Below are 14,553 nucleotides of genomic sequence, written 5' to 3'. Positions count from 1 at the left end.
CCACTCGTCACATGGCAGGCGGAGCGCGCATTCCAGTTAGCGAGTGGAACCGACTTTGGGAAGGACAGTGTCATGGACCCTGGATCACAGCTCACTGCTTATTTTTACCCTGTTCCCATTGCAAATGGGTTTGAGGTGATTTTCAAACGGTGTGTGAAGGAGAAAATATAAAGCAAGTAAATGGGGAGAGGAGAGATGGAAGTTTAAGGGGAAGCAAGACAGTCCCCACATAAAACCAAGCATTAGCGAGCGATAAGTGGCCATGTTATGGCCAGATTTTAAGATCCCCAAAGACCACCAGGGAGCCGAGTCCGATGCAAAAGCAAAGAGCTTTTATTCAAGCTCGAGCCCAGTCTCTCCGCCCCTACCGATGCAGAGGCAGCATGCGAAGAGCCCCGAGTCTCAAAAGAACAAAGGTTTTCAGGCTAATCATTTGGGTGGGCTTAGGTGGGTGAGGTGGGCAACAGTGATTGGTCGGTTCCGGATCAGGGTTTTATTCCAGGGTTTTACAGCAGGGACTTACAGCAGGAACTTACAGCAGGGACTTACAGCAGGAACTTACAGCAGGGATTTACAGCACAAAAGGCAGGGAATGATTAATGCATTCCTGGGCCTGAGCTATGCCCCGCTACCTCCTGATTGGTCAAGGGTGGCGCACAAGGAGCATTCTACGGTGTAGCCTAATTCGGACCTTAGCTGCATTCTTGGGGCTTCATTGGTCTGCTCGGGTGGCGGTTGGGGAACCGGGACATTTCTAGCATTCTTGCGGTGTTTCCCAGAAGGGAGGTCAGGTCGGGGACACAGCTTTACAAGATGGAGGATAGTCAGTCCCGCTTTGTCCTTTCAGCCACAGATGTGACCCAGAGCTTCCTGGCGGCCCAAGCAACTCGGGAAACGGTCGGCCTCACGGTGCTCAGATCCTACGAGAAACAAACAAGCTGACAGCCAGCACGGCTTTCCTGGCTTTGACATCTGCCGGCAATGTCGCTTGCTGTTTCGAATAAGGATGGTCTCAGGAGAGGAGGGACAGTGTCCGGGCAACATCCCAAGACAGTGAGCCCTGGGGCTCCTTTGAATAGCGTCCTCAGAGCGCCCGGCTGGCATCCCACCGGAATGGAACTCAGTCACCTCGCCCGCCAGGGTGGGTGGGTCTGGGCAATGCTGGTCTGTCACTACCGAGGTGACAGAGGACGGAACCGGCTCAGAGACGGATGCAGACGTTCATCCCCACGGGAGGCCCAGGCGCCACTGACACACCGCCCGCGGCATTCCCACCCCTCCCTGGAGAAGCCTGGGAGGAGGGCAGCGTGCATTTGGATGAGAAGCTTCTATTGCAGTGGTTCTCAACCTGTGGGTCACAACCCCTTTGGGGGTCGAACAACCCTTTCACGGGTGTCGCCTAAGACCATCGGAAAACACATATACAGTGGGGCCTTGACTTACGAGTTTAATTCGTTCCGTGACGGAGCTCATAACTAAAATCTTAAAGTGAACGAGTGAGACACGTGATGCTGGGCTGATGTTGTGGCGTTCACTGTGATGTTCGCTGCGCCAACTAGCGGTGGGGTATCTGAAGCTGGCTCGTAACCCGAATTTTAGCTCGCAACACAAAGCAAAAAATCGGCTGAGAGACGGCTCGTATCTCGAAAAACTTGTTAGTTGGGCCACTCGTAAGTCAAGGCCCCACTGTATAATGACATATTGTTTTTGTGATTAATCACTATGCTTTAATTATGTTCAATTTGTAACAATGAAATTGGGGGTCGCCACAACATGAGGAACTGTATAAAAGGGTCGCGGCATTAGGAAGGTTGAGAACCACTGTTCTATTATGTTTCTTTTTTTAAAAAAAAGGTCTTAGGTCATGATGCTGTGTCTTGTGTCTGGGCAGGTGTCTGTCACGGTGACTGACCCTGGGGAACGTTGGTCCGTGCTGGCCGGGCTGCCGGAAGTGGTGCCGAGCGGGGGCTGGGAGTCCAGCAGACCTGGGAGTGACCCAGCACGGCGACTGTGGCTGGGCAGGTTGCATCCCACTTGGAGCTTGAATGTCTTCCTCTGTAGAATGCAGACCGATAGCAAACATTCCTGCTGTGCGGTTTGGCCGGAGGCGCAGAGAGAGCAGGTAACCGCACAGAGAGACAGGGCTTCTCACACAGACAGAGCGCAGGTGTGTCTGGGGGAGGGAGGCTGGCTCATGCCCCGGGGGGACATGCTCTCCCTGACCTGGCCTAGCTCAGTCCTGTGCTTCAGGCCTCCTGGCCCTGCAGGAACCGCCTGCTCAGACCCACAGGCTTTTCAGGGGCCACCGCCCAGACTGACAAGCCTGGGGAGGAATTTTGATTGAAGTTCATTAACATTTTTCTTGAGGATCTGCTTTGAGAGTCGAGAGGAATGTACTCTGATAAGATGAAAGGAGTCCCTGGATGAGCTGAGTCCCTTGCTCTGAGAAATCCCTGGCCAGTCCCTGCTCCCCATTTCAGGCCCAAGACATGGGGGCCGTTGGCTCAGGCCCTCCAAGAGTTGTCCCCGTGGTGCCTCTGTGAGCTGGGGAGGCAGCCACACATTTGTTCAGCATTGATACTCCTGCTCACAGCTAACCTGCTGCCTAACACTGGGGGCACTTGCGAGGGTCCCTGCCCTGAGTCAGCACCTACTTTCCGGGGTTACAGGGGAGGAAATGCGCATGCCCGCTGGCCAGGACTCATGCCCAGGTAGATCTGTACCCCTGGGTGCTGGTGCAGCCTGGGCCCGGTGCTCACACAGTAATGTTGGCTGCTGTGGGGGTCCTGTTGGCAGGAGTGGGTCACGGCCATTGCATGGGTGAGCTGGGACTGGCGCCCCACTCTGCCAGCATGCAGGCCCTGTCTCGCTGCCGCTGTCCAGCACTGAATCCTTTCATGTGGCAACCACTACCTTATGTGGCCATTTCCACAGCAGTTAAATTGCATCAAATTTAAAATTCAGTTCCCCACTCACACCAGCTACATTTCCAGTGCTCTGCAGCCACCTGTGGACCTTACCAGTGTAGACCAGGCCCATCATTCTAGAAAAGGCCTTAGGGCAGCGCTGGCTAGAATTTAACCCTCGCCACTTGCTGCAGGAGGCTGGGGGACAGTGGGCTTGGTGGCCGAGGTACTGGGAATGGTTGGAGGGTGACATCCACAGCCAGGTGTGTCCACAGCTGGGGGCTGTTGCGTCGTGGGTGTATCTGGACCTCTCCAAGCTGCCTCTGCGCTCCTGCCCTCAGCCAGCGCATCCCCTAGGCCCTGTGCTTGCCCTCCTGCCCTCAGGAGGTCAGAGTTGAGCAACCGGTCCCAGGAGGTCAGCAGTTTCCAGGGAAGCGGCCTGGGCTGGGTCTCCTGTTTGCAGAGCTCAGCGGCCCCTGAGGCCCCATGGCAGCTGAGCCTCCCCCTCTAGAGGCAGCTGGATGGCCCGCCCGCTGGACCATCCTCACATCTGGGACCCTCCTGACTCTTCCCAACTACAGAAGGGCAGCTCATAACCAGGACAGTGGCCCTCCCTGCCCAGCCAGATAGCACCAGCTTTTGCCTGTGTGAGAGCCTGGCAGAACCCCCACTTCCGTAAAGGCCTTTACCTTCTGGGCATGTGTGTGCGTGCATGTGTGCATGTGTGCACGTTGGGTTCACATGTGTGTGGGCATGTGTGCCTGTGTGTGGGTTGAGGCTGTGGGGCCAGGGACACCCTCCCCTGCCTCCCCAGGGTGAGCTGACAGTGGGCGAAGGGCATAGGCAGCTTTGGGACTTGAAAGGCTCCAGCATGTGAGAGCTCACCCTGGCCCAGGTCCAGCCCGGCCACTTACAGCGGCTTCGCTTCCTCCTCTGTAGACTGGGGACAGCCAAGCCGCCTACCACCAGTGCCACAGGGCCTGGCACATGGCACCTGCCCGGTAACTCTCAGCTGGTGTCGCCTTTCAGGCAGTAAACACAGTGAGACACCTTCTGTTATCGAACTCCTCCTGGCAGTGGAGCCTCTGCCCGGTGCCCATGCCCACAGAGGTGACGGTGTTGTGCCCGTGCCCACAGAGGTGACAGTGTTACTCCTGTGGGCGGGCCGGCGCACAGCCCCCAGGTGTGTGATCCGCCCTCGGCACCTCCCGGCTCCCAGGAAGCCTCGGGCTGCGTGGAAGGAGGCCCCAGAGCTGTCCTCAGAGGAAAGGTTCAAACCTGTGGGGATGTTGTGAGCTTGGTGGAGCCAAACCGAGGACAGTTGCTGGGAAGCAAAATCTCAACAGATTGAGGAAAAGCTCTGGAGAAGGGCAGTTTTGCCCCTTATTTTATACATTCCAATCAGAGGAGGAGGCGCAAGGGGTTACATGAACTCCATTGGTGATAGATTAGGGAGGCGGGAGGAAGCAAGGCAGAGAGAACTCTGGGATTCAATAAACCAGTGGTTCTCAGCCTTCCTGATGCCGCGACCCTTTAATACAGTTCCTCATGTTGTGGTGACCCCCAATTTCATCGTTACAAATTGAACATAATTAAAGCATAGTGATTAATCACAAAAACAATATGTCATTATATATGTGTTTTCCCATGGTCTTAGGCGACCCCTGTGAAAGGGTTGTTCGACCCCCAAAGGGGTCTCGACCCACAGGTTGAGAACCGCTGCAATAAACAGTAAAATGATAAACACATACTTGTTTTATATTGGTGGGTACAGGATAACTAACAGTCAACAACTAACACAACAACAATGTCAATGAGGGGATCTGTGGTCTCTGCTCTGGGGAGGCTGTGCTTTGAGGGCCCCGGAAAAAAGGAAATTACGCTGACATTCCAAAGGCATGTTATCAGGTGTGTTATCCTAGATGCAAAACCAGATAGCAGACGGGCTCAGGTGCGGCGAAGACTGGCCTTTGTCAGGGAGCAGTGCCAGCCTAGGGCATGATGCCCGCCAGGACCTCTTGCAGTTGGGAAGTTTTCGTTCAGACCGTCCTCTGCGGTCACTTCAGGTCTGAGTCTGTAAGGCCTCACGCAGGCCTCCCCTAGCTTGTCAGGTTAGCAGGTGGCTCCTTCTTGTCCACAGCACAGAAACCTGAGTGGCGATCGCCAGGGATGCAGACTGGAGGTGGGGGCGCTCAGGGGGTCCTTTCTCATGTCTGTGACACCATAGAGCGCCTACTGTGTACCAGCTCCTGCTCCCCCCAGGGTGGAGGGAAGGGTGAGATTGCTCAGTGACTGCCCGGCTGCCACTGAGCAGGGAAGGCAGTGGGACTGGCCAGGACAGTCCTGCGCACGAGGGGCTTCCCAGCACGGACGCGGGTCCCACCTGCCCAGGAAGAGGGCGGAGCAGCAGGGGCCCCGGGCAGGCAGCGGCACCTGTGGGACTTTAGGGCCCCAGAATCTGCTCTCTGAAAAGTTCCCTACCTCCTGACCCAGGACCCAAATTCCAGGGCTGGAAAAGGTGGGGATGCCGCCTGTCTCTATAAAAGGCAACTGTCTGACAGGGTTGGAGCCACGACCAGCTGGCAGTGCCTTGGGGCAGCTGGCCCCTCTGTTAGCTGAGAGATGGACCCCAAGAGAGTCAGAGACCAGATGGACGCCATAGGGGAGAAAACAGGGTAGCAGCAGAGCGGGAGCTGGTCCAGGAGGGGACCCCAGGAGATGGGCCCCTGGGCACAGCCACTTGGCCTCCTGCAGAGCCCGCTCACGCCCCAGGCAATGGGGGTGGGCCCCTGAGCACAATGGCCTCATTCTGAGGTTGTTATTACTAAAACACGGAAAAATGAAGGAGACAATAGACGTTTGTTTTGGCAACTTGACTTTCAGCTTCAGCAAAGTGAAGGCCAAGGGTTTTCCCCAGCATTTTGTTCCCCTGGGTCTTGGGTGTGGTGGGCTGTCTGGGGAGTTTGGGGGGGTGGCGGGGAGGAGCCGGGGCCAGGTGGGACTGGTTGGTGCACGGGGAAGGGTGAAGTCACATGGCCACTTGTTTTGCCTACAAGACTCCGCGTGACCGGGTAGGTAATTTTTATGTTTTAACTGCACTGCCTGGTGGACCGAAATACTGCTTTGGCTTATCCCTTTGTTTTGGTTTGGTTTTGGTCTCTGTGGTTCCTGGTGTCAGAACACGGTCTGGCCCGGCTCTGCCATGGCGGTGTGCTGTGGCTCGGCAGCGCCCGCCCTGTCCGGGCCTCTCTCACCTGTGTGCAGCCAGGCCAGGTGACCACCTCGGTGGCTGCGGCAGCATCCTGGGGGCACCGTGGGTGCCTGCTAGCCCCGCCCGCCCACACCGGGACCGAGGTTCTCACCTGAAATGCCCTCTCCCCAGGCCTGGCCTTCAGTTAGATGAACACATTTCCCAAGGCTCAGGGGCTGTCCTCCCTTCCCCAGGGAGCGGGCTGTCCTCCATCCCTGCAACGCCATTGCCGGCTCGACCTCTGCAAGCAGCCGAGGAGAGGACTCAGGTCCGGTCTGTCTCCTCCCGCTGGAGGCCTCTCCCAGCGGTGGTCCCTTCACCTGAAGACCAGGGGACTGGTCGTCACCAGGAAGCAGTGTGAGCCCATAGGTGTGAATGTCGCTCCGGTGAGCGTCCCCTGCCTCTCACTGCCCCAGGGGCCTGCTCTGTCCCACACTGGGCAGGGGAGTGAATGGGGGGGATGGTCCTGGGGCAGCACCCAGCTCCCATGGCTGGGCCCAGTGCCTTCTCCAGAGGCTGCAGGCGCCAGGCCCTGCACACATTTCGGGAGGCACCCACTCCCAGTTCCTGCACGGACCCGTCACTTGTCTGCCCCTAGTCCAGCCCTCCACTGGGACCAGAACAAGGAGATGCAGCCTTCGGCCACGGTCATTCACTCTGCTCTGTCCCTGGAGGAGTGGAGTTTTCCCCAGGGACATGGAGGCAGGCGCCTGAGCCCCTCCCTCCCTCTGCTCACCCGCCGCCCATCAGCTGGACTGGCAGGCCTCTGCAAGCAGGTGCTGTAGTCTTGCTCTCCACTTCACTGGTGGAGCCTGGAGCACAGCCTGCATGCAGTAAACAGAGACGCAGCAATGCATGGATGAACACACTCAGCTATTCTTGTATCATTTGTCCATCCATCTGCTCACCCAGAGCACATGCAGAAATGCCCTACTGTGTGCCAAGCATTGTGCCAGGTACTGGGGACCCACAGAGAGAGAAGGCAGGGCCCTGAACCCTCACAGTGAATGTGTGTGTGCACGTGTGCATGTTTGTGTGTCTTGGCCTACCTCCCACCCTGCCCCCAAGAAAGGTGACCTGACAGTCAGGGGCCCTGCCTTTGGCGGCCCCAGCAGACACCAGCAGGGAGTGGGGTGAGGACACACCCACAAGGTGGAATTTCACCACGCATCAGGGGCACCCCCAGCAGTGGGGACCGGACAGGGCAGCTCTTTATCTTCCCGCGCATCTGTGAGTAAGGCCTCCGTGTGAGTGGACAGCCTTCAGCCTCCCAGGACTGATGGGCTGTGGTGGGAACCATACTCCCCCCCCCCACCCCCCCGGTGGGGAGAGCTTCGATGGGCTTGATCCTGGCCTGGCCCTGGCCAGCCTTCAACATTGCGAACTCGGTCTCAGCAAAGCCGCGCAGAGGCTGACCATGGCCCAGGGCCGCCACCTGCAAGTGGGCAGCAGTTTCAGCCTTGAAACGCCCTGAGGTGGTGAAGCAGGCGTCTGACGTGGCAGTGAAAGCTGGGGAATAGTAACAAGTAGCACCAGCTCCACTGAGTGCAGAAGGACCGAGCGTAGGGACCATGCATTCTCTAGTTGAATCCAATAAAAATTGTGTGAGGCAGGTCCTGTTCTCACTCCCATTTTACAGACAGAGAGACTGAGGGTCAGAGTTGACCCCTCCTCAGAGGGCCCAGGGGAGAGTCAGGGAGGATTGCAGCACTTTAACGTGTCCTCAGCCCAGCAGCAACTGCCACGAAGCCAGGCAGCCGGCAGCCCTCACTACCCGCTAGGAAGTAGGTTCAGAGGTGGAAACTGAGGCCCAGGCACCGAACAACTTCCCCAGGTCACACAGCTACCCGGTGGCCAGCCAGGGTTTATACCCACAGTAAATCCCGGGTATGGTTGCTATTGCCTGTCACAGTGTGTGTGTGTGTGGGGGGGGGGGGGGGGCGGCGGGGGCTGTGCGGCATTTGGAATCGGACGGCTCTGTGTTCAAAGCCCAACTCTAGCACTTGTTACCTGAAGAACTGCAAGGGGGCCTCTCTGAGCCTCGGTTTCCTCGCCGATCAGATGGGGCTAAGATGTGGCCTCCCAGGAAGGCTGTGAGGACTAGTGACCTGACAGGTCAGGGGTGCCAGCTCAGGCCTGGACCATGGCACATGGGCATCGAGCTATGCTGGTGGAGCAGGAGCCCAGCTGGGGGCTTCACTGAGTGGGCTGACTTTTTCTCACACAGCGGGCAGCCCGTAGGCGGGCAGACAGGGCCAGCACCATGACCCCAGCACCGTGACCCTGGCACAGGGACCCCGGCACAGGGACCCAGACTGCTGCACTCTTCCTCGCTGCCCCTCAGCATGCAGCTGTCTCCCTCCCACCCCAGGACGGCTGCCCCACCTCCAGGCCTGGCATGGGCTCCTGGACAAGGGGAGGGGCTGAGGATTGAATGTGTGTGCCAGCCGGCACTATCCTTATGTAGGAAAACAAGAGCTTACCCAGATGCCCCTGCCTCCCAACACACTCCACTTACCACTGGCCAGAAGGACCGAGCGTAGGGACCGTGCATTCTCTCGTTGAATCCAATAAAAATTGTGTGAGGCAGGTCCTGTTCTCACTCCCACTCCCTGCTGGTGTCTGCTGGGGCTGCCAAAGGCAGGGCCCCTGAATGTCAGGTCACCTTTCTTGGGGTATAGTTGCGGGGGTATGGTTCCCACCGCAGCCCATGATAATAGGCAGCTCCCTGATGGGGAGGGTGGGCTGCACTTCCAGGTGCACTAGGGTCACTTGGTCAGGCGTGGGGCAGGGTGTCTGGGAAACAGAGAATGCCCCAAACAAGTCCATGTTTGATGGTGAGGAAGCAGGAGAGTGGCCTGGGGCCACCAAGGTCCTGACCACCCAGACACTTGGTCAGTGTGGCCCCTTCCCCTCCCCGCCCCCTGGCTCCTCTCCCCCACCCGGCTGACCAATTTCTCCCCTGGCCGGAGCCTGGTTATTATGCACACCTGTATCCGGACAATCAGTGGGTCTGCGCTGTCTGTCACTACTCGAGCCAATTAAGCAGAGACGGGGTTGAATCATATATGAGTGTTTATTCCAATAATGCCGGCAGCATGGGAGAGCAGCAGGTCACCCACAAAAATCTGCTCTGCACCCCACCATAAGCCAGCTGCTTATATTGGGTGGAAGGACAAAGATTACATGGGGAAGCAGCCAAAGGGTGTGCCAAATGGGCAGGTAACAGGTAATGGGGGCTGGAGATTTGCAAAGGCCTGCAGGTATGCAAAGGCAAAGGACTGGAGATATGCAAAGGGCTGCGGGCCTCCGGGCCTCCTAAGGGCTGGCGGCTCTGGTTTCTGCAACAGGTTGTTAACCTTTCCGTGATAACAGGCAGCTCCCTGAGGGGGAGGGTGGGCTGCACTTCCAGGTGAGCTCCCAGGTCCCACGTGCATCTCCCAGCCAGGTTAGAATGTGCCTTCTTTAATCAGAACAAAACAATCACAGTTAATAGAGAAGGATTCATATTTCTTACAATTCTAGCTGGTCCCCAATATTCTATCTCTGCCCCTATCACACCCAGACTTGGCCATCTCAGTTGGTCTTGATTTTCATTCAGAAAGTGCCTGCTTTCCCAGAACCCACGTTCGTGGAAAACCCAAAAGGCCAGGACCCCTTTCCTTTCGTGAGGATGTTCCAATTATCACATAATTGTTTGACTTCAGAAATGCCCGAGCATCCCCAGGCTCTGGAATCCCAGGTGCCTTCATCTCCTGACACTTCCGTCCACAAGTACTGTATTTTTCCATGTATAGCACGCTATTTTTTTCTAAAATCCTTAGACTGAGAATCGAGGGGTGTCTTATATACAGACGTCAGCCGAGGAGGGAGCCGCACATTGTCAAACAGGCTTCCTCCAATCACGAGCTCTATTGTTACTGACGTCAGCTGATACAGTAATTGCAGGTGGAGGTGGAGAGTGCGCAGATGCACAGGGACTGGAACGTTCTGAGCCCATAAAGATGTCAAAAAATAGAAAGATAAATACCAGTAAGCGATTGTCTTACTCTGCAAAATTCAAACTGAATGTAATCAGCTATGCCAAAGAGCATGGCAATACAGCTGCAGAGAGACAATTTGGACCTCCTCCACTGAGTGTATGATCAGACAGTAGAGAAAACAGGAAGAACAACTCCTTAAGATGCCAAAAAAAAGAAGACGGCCTTAAGAGGAAAACCAGCAAAATGTTTAAAATATTGATTTCTTAATTTTGGGTTGGAAAAGTTGGGACCATCTTATATATGGGAGCATCTTCTACACGAAAAAATACAGTAAGTCTTTTTTATATCAGCACTGGAGAAGCTTGAGGAACCTCTGAGTGACTGAGAAAGTGTCAATGGGGTTGTCAATCAGGGACATCCCTCAGCGAGAAGGCCTCTTGGCTCCTCAGCAGGCCCTGTCGCGGTCAGGATCTCTGCAGCGGGCGCTGAGTGCTGCAGAGGAGGGCTGGGCTTCAGCGTCACCAGGCTGCCTCCAGCCCTTCTGTCCAGCTCCAGGTGGGCTGTTTTGGAAAAAAAACGGAGGCTCAGAGAGATGAACACACCTTTTCACAACTATTTGGTTAGAAAATGGTGGAGCCAGGATTCAAACCCTCATCAGGCAACACAGTGCCCCTCTTTCCACTACCCGAAAAAGCTCCCAGGCATCTGCATTGACCCTACCATCAGACAGATGGAGAAACTGGGTTGCCTGCCTGCCACTGGAGCCCTGACTGGGTTGGACTGAACCTGCAATCAAGGTATCTGCCCTTGACCAGGAATCAAACCCACGACCCTCTGGTCTGCGGGCCAACGTTCTAACCACTGAGAAAACCAGCCAGAGCTATACTGATTGATTTTTATTGTTAAACTAGAGGCCCAGTGCACAAAATTTGTGCACTTGTGGGGGTCCCTCAGCCCAGCCTATGCCCCCTCACAGTCCAGGAACCCTCAGGGGACATCTGACTGACGGCTTAGGCCCGCTCCTGGCAATTGGACATCATTATCACTGCTGCGGAGGTGGGAGAGGCTCCCGCCACCACAGCTGCACTCGCTACCCGTGAGCCCGGCCTCTGGCTGAGCAGCGCTCCCCCTGTGGGAGTACACTGACCACCAGGTGGCAGCTCCTGCATTGAGCGTCTGCCCCTGGTGGTCAGTGCATGTCATAGTGACTGGTCAACTGGTTGACTGTCTGCCCCCTGGTGGTCAGTGCACATCATAGCGAGCAGTTGAGCAGCCTTAGCATATCATTAACATATTACACTTTGATTGGTTGAACGAATGACTGGACGACTGGACACTTAGCATATTAGGCTTTTATTATATAGGATCAACCTTGGGGTAAACCATGCTTGTATTATCTGTTATATAGAAAGATTCACTTTGCTAAATGTTTGTTTAAAATTTTGCGTATGGCCGAAACCGGTTTGGCTCAGTGGATAGAGCGTCGGCCTGCGGACTGAAGGGTCCCAGGTTCGATTCCGGTCAAGGGCATGTACCTTGGCTGTGGGCACAACCCCAGTAGGGGGTGTGCAGGAGGCAGCTGATCGATGTTTCTCTCTCATCGATGTTTCTGACTCTCTATCTCTCTCCCTTCCTCTCTGTAAAAAATCAATAAAATATATTTAAAAAAAAATTTTGCGTATGTATTTATGAGGGATACTGGTCTCTAACTTTCTTTCATTGTGATGTCTGTATCTCTTTCTTATGTCAGTATAATGCTGGCCTCATAGAATTAATCACTTTTGGGAAATAGCATGTGAAGTGGTATTTCTTTCTTAAGTGTCTGATGGAATTCACCAGTGAAGCCATCTTGGCCTGAAGTTTGTTTATTTTGTTTGTTTGTTTGTTGTTATTTATTTGTTTGTTTTTGAAAAGGTCTTTAACCTAAAATACAAATTATTTTATAGAGTTGAGGCTATTCTGTTTTTTTATTCCTTCTTCAGTAAGCTTTGGTCATGTGTGTCTTTCAAGCAATTTATCCAATTTAAGTAATTGAATATATTGAGATAAGATTGTTTATAATGCCGAAACCGGTTTGGCTCAGTGGATAGAGCATCGGCCTGTGGACTGAAAGGTCCCAGGTTCGATTCTGGTCAAGGGCATGTACCTGGGTTGCGGGCACATCCCCAGTAGGAGATGTGCAGGAGGCAGCTGATCGATGGTTCTCTCTCATCAATGTTTCTAACTCTCTATCTCTCTCCCTTCCTCTCTGTAAAAAATCAATAAAATATATTTAAAAAAAAAAGAAATTGTGATTCTTAAGAATCTTTTAAAAAAAAAGATTGTTTATAATATTTCTTTTTATCTTTTTAATATTTGTAAAAACTTAGTAATGGCACCTCACTTCTCTCATTCCTCATATTGGTAATATGAATTTTCTTTGATTCCTGGCCAGTCTGGCTAGAGGTTAATCAATTTTATTGATTTTCTCAAAGAATCCTTTGGTTGCATTGCTTTTCTTTATTTTTCTGTTTTTATTTTATTGAATTCTGTCCTGGCTTTTACTATTTCCTGTATTCTTCTTACTCTCGTTTTAATCTGTTTTTCTTTTTCTAGTTTTTAAAAGCAGAAGATGAGGTCATTGATTTGGTATCTTCCTTCTTTTCTAACATAGTTGTTTAGTCCTATAAACCTCACAACATCCTGCAGATTTTGATATGTTGTGTGAATTTTCAGTTTCATTCAGTTAAGAAAACCTTCCAAAATGTTTTTATTTCTTCTTTGATTCATAAATTATGTTATTTAGTTTCCAAATATTGAAGGTTTTCTATTGTTGGTTTATAATTTACTTCTAACAAACTTATGTACTAGATTTATGTACTAGCTTTCAATGATTGCTATTTACCACCATTTTAGTGGCTTAAAACAGCACACATTTATTATCTTACAGTTCTGGAGGTCAGAAGTCTGCCACAGGTCTCTCTGGGATGACATCCAGGTGTCGGCAGGGCTGCAATCCTTTCTGGGGGCTCTTCCTGGCTTCAAACGCTGCTGCATGCCTTGGCTCATGCACCACTTCCCCATCTCCAAAACCAGAAATGTTGCATTGAGTCTTGCTCATGCCACCGTATCTTTGGTTCTTTCTCTCCTTCTCTCTTCCACTCATAAAGCCAGGATAACTACATTGTGGTGACATTGGGCCAGGATAATCCCCCATCTCAAGAACAACTGATTAGCAACCTTAATTCCCTTTTTCCATGTATCCTAACATATGGACATAATCCAAGGATTAGGATGTAAACTTCTTTGGGTAGTCATTATTCTGTCTACTACATATAACTTGAACCCTTTTAAATTTATTGAGACCTCTGTTTTGATAAATGTCTCATGTGCACTTGAAAGGAATGTGTATTCTGTTGTTGTTGTGTTCTATAAATGTCAACTAGGTCAAGTTGACTGATAAAGTTACTTGGGATCTCTACAACCTTACTATTTTTCTGTCCACTTTTGCTATAAATTATTGAGAGGGGAGTATTGAAATCTCTGTTTTGTCTATTTCTGTTTGCAGCCTATCAGTTTTTGCTTCATATTTGAATCTATATTTTAAATGTATAAACTTTAGGACTGTCAAGTCATCTTGATGAATTGACTCCATCATTATGAAATGACCATCTTTATCCATGGCAGTACTCTTTGCCCTGAAATCTATCCTGCCTGCTATTAGTATAGCCACTCCAGGTTTCTTTGATCTAGTGTTAGTATGGCATATCTTTTCCACCCTTTTTAAACTAACAGTGTCTTTAAGTTTAAAGTGCATTTTTCAATATGTAGCATATTTAGGTCTTTTAAAAATACTATTTGGCAATGTCTTTTAATTGCCAAACTACTTAAATATAATGTTATTGATATGTTTAAATATAACATATTATTTATTTTTTATTTGTCTCATCTGTTTTTGCTCCTTTTTATTCCTTTCTGATATCTTTAAAGTCAATCATTTTTTATCATTTTATTTTCTTCTTTGTTGGCTTATTAGCAATAACTCTGTTTTGTTATTTTGCTGTTTGTTTCAGGGGTAAATTATGCATTTTTAAAAAATATGTTTTTGTTGATTTCAGAGAGAGGAAGGGAGAGGGAGAGAGAGAGATAGAAACATCAATGATGAGAGAGAATCACTTACTGGCTGCCTCCTGCACACCACCTATGGGGGATTGAGCTGCAATCCAGGCATGTGCCCTGACTGGGAATTGAACTGTGACCTCCTGATTTATGGGTCGATACAACAACTGAGCCACACCAGCTGGGCCAAATTATTTATTTTTAAATATTAGGACAACCTAGCTTCAAGTGATACTATAGTAAGAACCTTATCTATACTAATAAAAGGGTAATATGCTAATTAGACTGTATGTCTTCTGGATGTCCTTCCGGACAA

The sequence above is a fragment of the Myotis lucifugus genome, unplaced genomic scaffold (assembly GCF_000147115.1).
Source record: "Myotis lucifugus unplaced genomic scaffold, Myoluc2.0 scaffold_247, whole genome shotgun sequence".
NCBI classification, from domain to species: Eukaryota; Metazoa; Chordata; class Mammalia; order Chiroptera; family Vespertilionidae; genus Myotis; species Myotis lucifugus.
The sequence above is the reverse complement of the archived record's forward strand: the minus strand, read 5'-3'. Positions refer to the sequence as shown.